Source organism: Triticum dicoccoides, chromosome 2A (genome assembly GCF_002162155.2).
Source record: "Triticum dicoccoides isolate Atlit2015 ecotype Zavitan chromosome 2A, WEW_v2.0, whole genome shotgun sequence".
Classification (NCBI taxonomy): domain Eukaryota; kingdom Viridiplantae; phylum Streptophyta; class Magnoliopsida; order Poales; family Poaceae; genus Triticum; species Triticum dicoccoides.
This window is the reverse complement of record NC_041382.1, coordinates 523898676-523908730: the sequence shown is the minus strand read 5'-3', so window position 1 is coordinate 523908730 and position 10055 is coordinate 523898676.

The following is a 10055-nucleotide window of genomic DNA, read 5'->3' as shown; positions in this document are numbered from 1 at the left end:
TAGGTGGCAAATGGCAAAACCAAGGTTGGGCGTTGCTGGAGGAGTTTTATTCAAGGCAACCTATCAAGGGGTTCCCATTACAACCCAACCGTGTAAGGAACGCAAAATCAAGGAACATAACACCGGTATGATGGAAACTAGGGCGGCAAGAGTGGAACAAAACACCAGGCATAAGGCCGAGCCTTCCACTCTTTACCAAGTATATAAGTCCATTAAGATAGACAAGATATAATAATGATATCCCAACAATAAACATGTTTCAACAAGGAACAAACTCCAATCTTCACCTGCAACTAGCAACGCTATAAGAGGGGCTGAGCAAAGCGGTAACATAGCCAAACAACAGTTTGCTAGGACAAGGTGGGTTAGAGGTTTGACATGGCAATATTGGAGGCATGATGAGCAAGTGGTAGGTATCGTAGCATAGGCATAGGAAAAGAGCGAGCATCTAGCAAGCAAAGATAGAAGTGGTTTCGAGGGTATGGTCATCTTGCCTGCAAAGTTCCCCGAGTTGACGTTAGCTTGATCCTCGTAAACGTACTCAACGGGCTCCTTGATCACGTACTCGTCTCCCGGCTCTACCCAAAGCAAGAACACAAGCAAAGGGAGACACAATCAACCACGTGCAATGCACAAGCAACATGATGCAAAACAATGCATGACATGCGGGATGCGGTATGCGGTGCATATGCATGCTTCGGAATGGAAAGATTGCACCTGGCCTCAACTTGGAAAACCAAGAGTGCCACTGGAAAGATGAGTTGATTTCGGTCGAAATCGATATAAAGATCACCGGAATCGGATGCACGGTTTGCAAATGACAAGCAAAACAAATATGGCACCGGTCTACGATTAACAGCACGAGGCCATCTAAATGCATCAAGAACAACATGCTACAACACTCCGAAATAGCAACAAAATACGTGGCAGGGATCCACTCAAGATGCTTGACAAAAGATGAACAGTGAGCTACGGCTAATTCACTCAATAGCAGGTTCAAACAAGCATGACAAAAGTGCAAAAGACATCAGGTTGCAAACTTAGTGAAAATAACAACATGCCAGGAATTTAACATCAGGAAGCAAAGTTTAGAGCAAGGTAACTAAATGCTACAGGAACATATCATGACAAAGCAAGGCATGGCATGAAGCTACTTAAAGCATACAACAAAAGTCCCTTACTGACCATAAACCAAAAGGGATCAGAAAATACAATGGCAACCATGTGAACATAGCAATTATCGTTAACAGATTCAGACTTGGTAGAAAACTGGAACATGGCAAAACAGATATCAAGTAGGCATGTTTACGAGCTCGATGCACTCACCACAAGGCATTGCATGATAAAGTAAGCATACACCCAACAAGTAGACATGGCATAGAAGCTAAACATGGCAAGAACAACTATATAGCATGAATGGATCAACTACAACAAGCTCGGCAAAAATGCTTAACATGTAAACATTCTGCTAGGAACATTTTATAGCAAAAGTAGAGCTCGATTGAGTCAAGCTAGGGTGCTCCATAAATGCAAACAAAGACATGGATGGATAGAGCACCACAATATCTACAAAACATCCTTACTGATCATGCTCAAAAGAGGCACGGATCACTAGGTAGCAACATGAACACATGGCATAAAAATATAAACAGGGCAATGACTTAGAATATTTCTAAGTCCCTGAAATCAGCAACATTACTAGGGCTACTTTGCATGCTTGTGCTAGTCACCATAGAGATCACAAAAATACATGGCATACACCCCCGTAAAGATGGCATGGCATACTTCAAAACACATGTAGGGCTCAAGTTCATAGGAGGCACACATCAATCATGGCAAAAATGACAAATGTCCAATTACTAATATGAATCTGAAACTAACAGAAACTATTACTCTTCCAACAATATTTAGGGCATCAAGATGAGCTCAAATGAACTTGATGCAATGAGATGAAATGAAGTACTCGTCGAGACGAACAATTTGATATGCTACACGCCCGAAACAGAGCCACGGTTGCAGAGATGTGATGCATTGAAATATGCATAAAAAACTAGGGTTGGGGGCAAAAAGTCAACCGAGCCGAATCTGGATCTGGATCTGGCCGGCGCGGAGAACGAGGTTCGCCGAGTCACTGTTCGCCGGAGACGTCGAAGTCGGCCGGAGTTCGTCCAGAGAGGAGGAGGCTGGCCGGAGCAGCAATGTGGCCTTGGGCGCCGAGGTGGCCGTGGTGGCGGCCACGAGGTGGTGCCGGACGCGGATGGCGGCGGGGCGGCGACTGGCGAGGTGGCGGGCGCGGATGGCGGCGTTGGTCGGCGCGGTTGGCGACGGGGTTCGGCGCCGGCGCGGGAGAGGAGAAGCGGCGCGGGCGGCGGAGCAGCCTCGGGCCTCGGGGGCTCTCCCTGGGCCCGAGCGGGCCGGCGGCGATGCGTGGCGGCCCCCAGTTGGCTGCGGGTGGCGGCGGGGAGGTGTCCGGCGCGGGCCAGACACGTCCGGTGCGCGGAGGAGCGGATTTTAGGGTTTAGGGTAGGTATGGATCCGGAATTTCGGGGAGGAGGCTATATTTATAGGTAGGAGGAGCTAGGAGGCGCCAAATTGAGCACGGTTTTCGGCCACGCGATCGTGATCGAACGATCTAGATGATGGAAGGGGTTTAGGTGGGTTTTGGGCCACTTTGGAGAGGTGTTGGGCTGCAACACACACGAGGCCTTTATCAAACAAAGTCCAAATGGCACGAAACTTGACAGGCGGTCTACCGGTAGTAAACCAAGGCCGCTTGGCAAGTCTCGGTCCAATCCGAGAATGTTTAACACCCGCACACGAAAAAAGGTAGAAAGGGACACCGGAGGACATAGGAGCGCCAGAATGCAAAACGGACAACGGGGAAAAAGCTTGTATGCATGAGACAAACACGTATGCAAATGCAATGCACATGATGACTGATATGAGATGCAAGACAAAGACAAAAACAACACGAAGACAGAAACCCGACAACGAGGAAATATCATAACTTAGTGCCGGAAATGGCAAGAGTTGGAATACAAATATGGCAGGTTACATACGGGGTGTTACAACACTCCACCACTACGAAAGGACTGGAAAAACTCCGGGTACTCAGAACGGAGGTGATCCTCGCGTTCCCAGGTGGCTTCACGGTCAGAATGATGTGACCAATTGACTTTCAGGAATTTGATAGACTTGTTGCGAGTCTTGCGCTCAGTTTCTTCAAGAATAGCAACTGGGTGCTCACGATACGACATGTCTTCTTCGAGATCAATCTCTTCAAAGTTGATGGTGCGGTCAGGAGTCTTGAAACACTTGCGGAGTTGAGACACGTGAAACACGTCGTGCATGTTTGCAAAGTTGGATGGAAGCTCAAGTTGATAGGCGAGATTGCCTCTTTTGCTGATGATCTTGTAAGGACCCACGTATCTTTCATTGGAGAGACGCGGAGGTAGACATGATCGCCGATCTCGAAAGCCAAGTCACGATGCTTGCTATCATAGTAACTCTTCTGGCGCGAATGCGCAACTTTGAGATTTTCACGAATGACTTTGCACATTTCTTCTGCCTCGGTGATCAAGTCATTTCCAAGAAGTTGACGCTCACCAGTCTCTGACCAGTTAAGAGGAGTACGGCACTTCCTGCCATAGATAATCTCGAATGGGGCCTTGCCCGAACTCACTTGGATGCGGCTATATCTCCCACGTGTCGAAGCACGACTTAGAGGCATAACTGCATTGTAAGCAATGTCGCAAGTGAGGTAATCTTCACAACAACCCATGTAAATGAATAAGGAAAAGAGGTACATAGTTGGCTTACACTCGCCATGTCACACAATAGCATAAATATCATTACATTCATCCAGATACAATCAAGGTCGACTACGGAACCAAAATAAAGAACAACCCCAAATGCGACAAAGTCCCCGATCGCCCCAACTGGGCACCACTACTGATCGTCTGGAAAAGAAACATAGTATCGTCCTGAGTCCTCATCGAACTCCCACTTGAGCTCAGTCGAATCTCCTGGAGCGGTATCGTCGGTCCCTGCATCTGGTTTTGAAGTAATCTGTGAGTCACGGGGACTCAGCAATCTCACACCCTCGCGATCAAGACTATTTAAGCTAAAAGGGAGGGTAAAACGTATGAGGTGGAGCTGCAGCAAGCACTAGCATATATGGTGGCTAACATACGCAAATGAGAGCGAGAAGAGAAGGCAAAGGCATGGTCGAGAAACTATGATCAAGAGGTGATCCTAGAACAACCTACGTTCAAGCATAACTTGAGACCGTGTTCTCTTCCCGGACTCCGCCGAAAAGAAACTATCACGGCCACACACTCTGTTGATTCATTTTAATTAAGTTAAGCTTTAGGTTTTCTACAACCGGACATTAACAAATTCCCATCTGCCCATAACCGCAGGCACGGCCTTCGAAAGATCAAATCACTGCAGGGGAGTCCCAACTTAGCCCATCACAAGCTCTCACGGTCAACGAAGGATATTCCTTCTCCCAAGACAATCCGATCAGACTCGGAATCCCGGTTACAAGACCTCTCGACAATGGTAAAACTAAACCAGCAAAGCCGCCCGAATGTGCCGACAAATCCCGATAGAAGCTGCACATATCTCGTTCTCAGGGCACACTCAGATGAGACATCCTACGAGTAAAACCAACCCTCAAGTTGCTGCGAGGTGGCCCCGCGGTCTACTCGGTTCCAACCAACACTCAGAGGAGCACTGGCCCAGGGGGGGGGGGGTTTAAATAAAGATGACCCTCGGGCTCCGGAAACCCAAGGGAAAAAGAGGCTAGGTGGCAAATGGTAAAACCAAGGTTGGGCGTTGCTGGAGGAGTTTTATTCAAGGTGAACTATCAAGGGGTTCCCATTATAACCCAACCATGTAAGGAACGCAAAATCAAGGAACATAACACCGGTATGACAGAAACTAGAGCGGCAAGAGTGGAACAAAACACCAGGCATAAGGCCGAGCCTTCCACTCTTTACCAAGTATATAGGTGCATTAAGATAGACAATATATAATAATGATATCCCAACAATAAACATGTTTCAACAAGGAACAAACTCCAATCTTCACCTGCAACTAGCAACACTATAAGAGGGGCTGAGCAAAGCGGTAACATAGCCAAACGACGGTTTGCTAGGACAAGGTGGGTTAGAGGTTTGACATGGCAATATTGGAGGCATGATGAGTGTAACATCCCATTTTTTCTAAATTAGGATGTTAATAGATCATTCATATGCATATCATATTTTTATTGCATTATTTGCTTTTTCAGAATATTCAAATCATTATGCAACAAAAGGCAATTTATTTGGAGTGGAGATAACATGACTTCTCCCCTGGTTTTAAAAATGTTCATAAAGTGCAGAATATTGTTTCCAGTTCATCTGATGTGTTCTGGAAATTTTTGCAATCTTCAAAATATTTTATTTGATTGTTTTATTATTGTTTGTGTTGCCTATTGCATAAAAACTATTTTCGAGAACTGCATTAGTGTTGGAACTAGTGTTCCTGTAGTTTATATTGGCAGTATAGATTTTACAGTGTGTCTAGGTATTTTTATTTAGATTTTTGTGTTGTGTGTGTTATTTTAATTATTTTTGTTTCTGTAGTGGTGTTTAAAAAAAAAGGAAACTCAGCGCTGCGGCTCCACGCACCCGTGGCCCAGCACTGCGCGGCCACAGCCCAGCCAGCCATCCGGCCCAGCAGCGCCGCACCACACCGCCGCGGCCCAGTCTCCCCCACCTCCAGTCACAAAGCGGTACGCGCCGCCGCACCGCTCGCCCGACCCGCACCGCGCCCCTGCTCGTCTCTTTCCCCGAGCCGGACTAGAGCGCACCGTACACGTGACCGAGGCCGAGCCGGATCGATCCGATGCCCTGGTCCACCCCGAGCACCCTGGAGACGCCACGCGCGAGCTAAACCCTAGGGGAACCCGACCGCAGCCTCCCCTCGTCCTCCTTCGGCCACACGAATCCGCTGGAGCATTTTGGATCTCGCACCGGAGCTCCGCTGTCCGCCGTCTTCGCCGGAGGATTCCACCACCATAAGGACACCACCGGCCACACCGTTCACTACCCTCGACCCTCCTCTCAACGCCGCACCTTCCTGACATTCTTGCTTGGACGAAAACGCAACAACGCGAGTGGGACGAGCTCGACCGCCGCCGCCGGAGTTGCCGCGTTCAGGTCTTCACCACCGCCGGCACAGTCCACCTCGCCGCCGTCCGACACCACCACCGCCTCCGCTACTCACCTCTGCACCCGTCCGTCACCTCTCCTTCGCCGGAGACCCACCGGAGGAGCGCCGCCGCCGCCGCCCGAGACCGCCGCCGCCGCCCTCTATTTTTGGTGAGCACACACGCACATGAGGTCCTCCAACCAATCACGTACTGCCATGTGGCACTTCGCTACAGGGCACGCACATGAGTTGCTGCAGTAACGCGTGAACTGTGCAGGAGATTTCTGTTTTCTTTTGTTTTTTTTCAGATTTCAACTCTAACTTCAACTAGCTATATCTTTTAGTCTATAGCTCCAATTTAGGTAATTCTTTTTCCTATGCACTCACAAAAGTCAGCACATTGTCACAGTACCAACTTTGCACATGTTTGCTCTGTTCAAATTTGAATTCGTTTGAATTTGAATTAAACCTTCCGCCATAACTCCCAAACCGTTTATCGGAATCGAGTTATTCTTTTTGCGTTGTGACCGTAGTGCAATTTAGGTGCTTTTAAGCTTCTGTTGTTGAGTTTTAAAAATGATTTTCTTGCTGTTGGTTTTGTTTTGGTTCTTTTCGTGTTCCGGTGATTGATTGTTGAATTGTGTGAAACGTGTAGATTGTCCGGAGTGCGACGCAAGCTATTGTCAGGAGTGTGACTTTCTGAACCAGAACCAAGGCAAGTTACATGTTGATCATCCTTTACCTATTGTTTTCTATGCATGTAGTCATATCACACTATGAATATATGCATGTATAGGAATACTATATTATTTTTGCTATGCTGATGAGCTATCTTCCCGTCTTTGCAAATCGTGGTAGTGGTAGGTTGCTATGCTTTGTAGACGGGGGTGGTTCGTGTATTCATTGAGTTTATGTGAGGATTATATATATTTAACAAATTGAGTAGTAACTCCGGATTTAACTCACCTCTGGGCGGAAGTGGTATTGCTTGGTGTTGAGGGAAGGCATCATGGGGTCTTGCACCTTTTCTAAGGCCATGCGCTCATGAGAGTGCACCCTAAGTGGAATGCCGCCCAGGTTCAAAAAGATCAGACAGACTTAGTGACTAGTAGCTTCCATGTGCGGCCACTGGCAATATGGGCTCTGTCTTAGTAGATCAGTTGTTGGAACCCTTGCCCAGATAGTGTCGACAGATGTAGCATATGTAGGTGGGATGTGGCCGTCAGGTGGTTAAGGGAACCTCTTTTGAAAGACTTTGTCTCAATCTTCGGATTGGGTCCAGTGGGTAAAGCGTACAAAACTTTGCAGAGTATTAAAACTAATCATGATTAGCCGTGTCTCCGGTTATGGGTAAATTTTGAGCGACTATGCCATTACAGTTGTTGGATGATCTTGACAGATGTGACACTTAATAAATTTGTTGGGAAACTTAATAAAGGGTAGGCTGGAGTTGATTTTGCCAACTCAACCTGGTGTATATAATTGTGGTAATAAAAGAACTAAATAAAAATTTGACTATTAGGTAGTTATTAGGACAAAATCAGCTTTCCGCAAAATAAACCCCCAAGCCTTCCTTTGTTGTACTATGCATATACATGTAGGTCTGCTTTATTATTACTCCTGTGTAACTTGCCAATACATTCCAAGTATTGACCTATATGGCTGCAACGTCTCATGTTGCAGGATATTCAGACGAAGAGTAAGGTACCGTTAGGGTCGCGAGTCTGCACTCAGCATCGCCAGTGGGCTATGATGGGACTCATCATTATTTTCTGCTACTTTCCGCTGTTTGATTGAATAAAGCTCGCCAAGTGCTATGCAGATTGTTTTATTTTATATATTCTAGATCATACGTTGTAATAAATGATGCACTTGCTATTCTGGTATTCACGTATACTGTGTGTGCTAGCGAGTTCGATCCAGGGACTAGCACGGTAAGCACAGAGACTCAAATCCTTCGAGGTTTGGTCGTTACAATGAGCAAGTAGTAGGTACCGTAGAATAGGCATAACAAAAGAGCGAGCATCTAGCAAGCAAAGATAGAAGTGATTTCGAGGGTATGGTCATCTTGCCTGCAAAGTTCCCCGAGTTGACGTTAGCTTGATCCTCGTAAACGTACTCAACGGGCTCCTTGATCACGTACTCGTCTCCCGGCTCTACCCAAAGCAAGAACACAAGCAAAGGGAGACACAATCAACCACGTGCAATGCACAAGCAACATGATGCAAAACAATGCATGACATGCGGGATGCGGTATGCGGTGCATATGCATGCTTCGGAATGGAAAGATTGCACCTGGCCTCAACTTGGAAAACCAAGAGTGCCACTGGAAAGATGAGTTGATTTCGGTCGAAATCGATATAAAGATCACCGGAATCGGATGCACGGTTTGCAAATGACAAGCAAAACAAATATGGCACCGGTCTGCGATTAACAGAACGAGGCCATCTAAATGCATCAAGAACATGCTACGACACTCCAACATAGCAACAAAATACGTGGCAGAGATCCACTCAAGATGCTTGACAAAAGATGAACAGTGAGCTACGGCTAATTCACTCAATAGCAGGTTCAAACAAGCATGACAAAAGTGCAAAAGACATCAGGTTGCAAACTTAGTGAAAATAACAACATGCCAGGAATTTAACATCAGGAAGCAAAGTTTAGAGCAAGGTAACTACATGCTACAGGAACATATCATGGCAAAGCAAGGCATGGCATGACTCTACTTAAAGCATACAACAAAAGTCCCTTACTGACCATAAGCCAAAAGGGATCAGAAAATACAATGGCAACCATGTGAACATAGCAATTATCGTTAACAGATTCAGACTTAGTAGAAAACTGGAACATGGCAAAACAGATATCAAGTAGGCATGTTTACGAGCTCGATTCATTCACCACAAGGCATTGCATGATAAAGTAAGCATACACCCAGCAAGTAGACATGACATAGAAGCTAAACATGGCAAGAACAACAATATAGCATGCATGGATCAACTACAACAAGCTCGGCTTAACATGTAAACATTCTGCCAGGAACATTTTATAGCAAAAGTAGAGCTCGATTGAGTCAAGCTAGGGTGCTCCATAAATGCAAACAAAGACATGGATGGATAGAGCACCACAATATCTACAAAACATCCTTACTGATCATGCTCAAAAGAGGCACGGATCACTCGGTAGCAACATGAACACATGGCATAAAAATATAAACAGGGCAATGACTTAGAATATTTCTAAGTCCCTGAAATCAGCAACATTACTAGGGCTACTTTGCATGCTTGTGCTAGTCACCACAGAGATCACACAAATACATGGCATACACCCCTGTAAAGATTGCATGGCATACTTCAAAACACATGTAGGGCTCAAGTTCATAGGAGACACACATCAATCATGGCAAAAATGACAAATGTCCAATTACTGATATGATTCTGAAACTAACAGAAACTAGCACTCTTCCAACAGCATTTAGGGCATCAACATGAGATCAAATGAACATCATGCAATGAGATGAAATGAAGTACTCGTCGAGACGAACAATTTGATATGCTACACGCCCGAAACTGAGCCATGGTTGCAGAGATGTGATGCGTTGAAATATGCATGAAAAACTAGGGTTAGGGGCAAAAAGTCAACCAATCCAAATCTGGATCTGGATCTGGCCAGCGCGGAGAACGAGGATCACCAGGTCACTGTTAGCCGGAGACGTCAGAGTCGGCCGGAGTTCGCCCAGAGAGGAGGAGGCTGACCGGAGCGGCGAGGTGTCCTTGGGTGCCGAGGTGGCCGCGGTGGCGGCGACGAGGTGGCGTCGGACGCGGATGGCGGCGGGGCGGCGCCGGCTCGGGGCG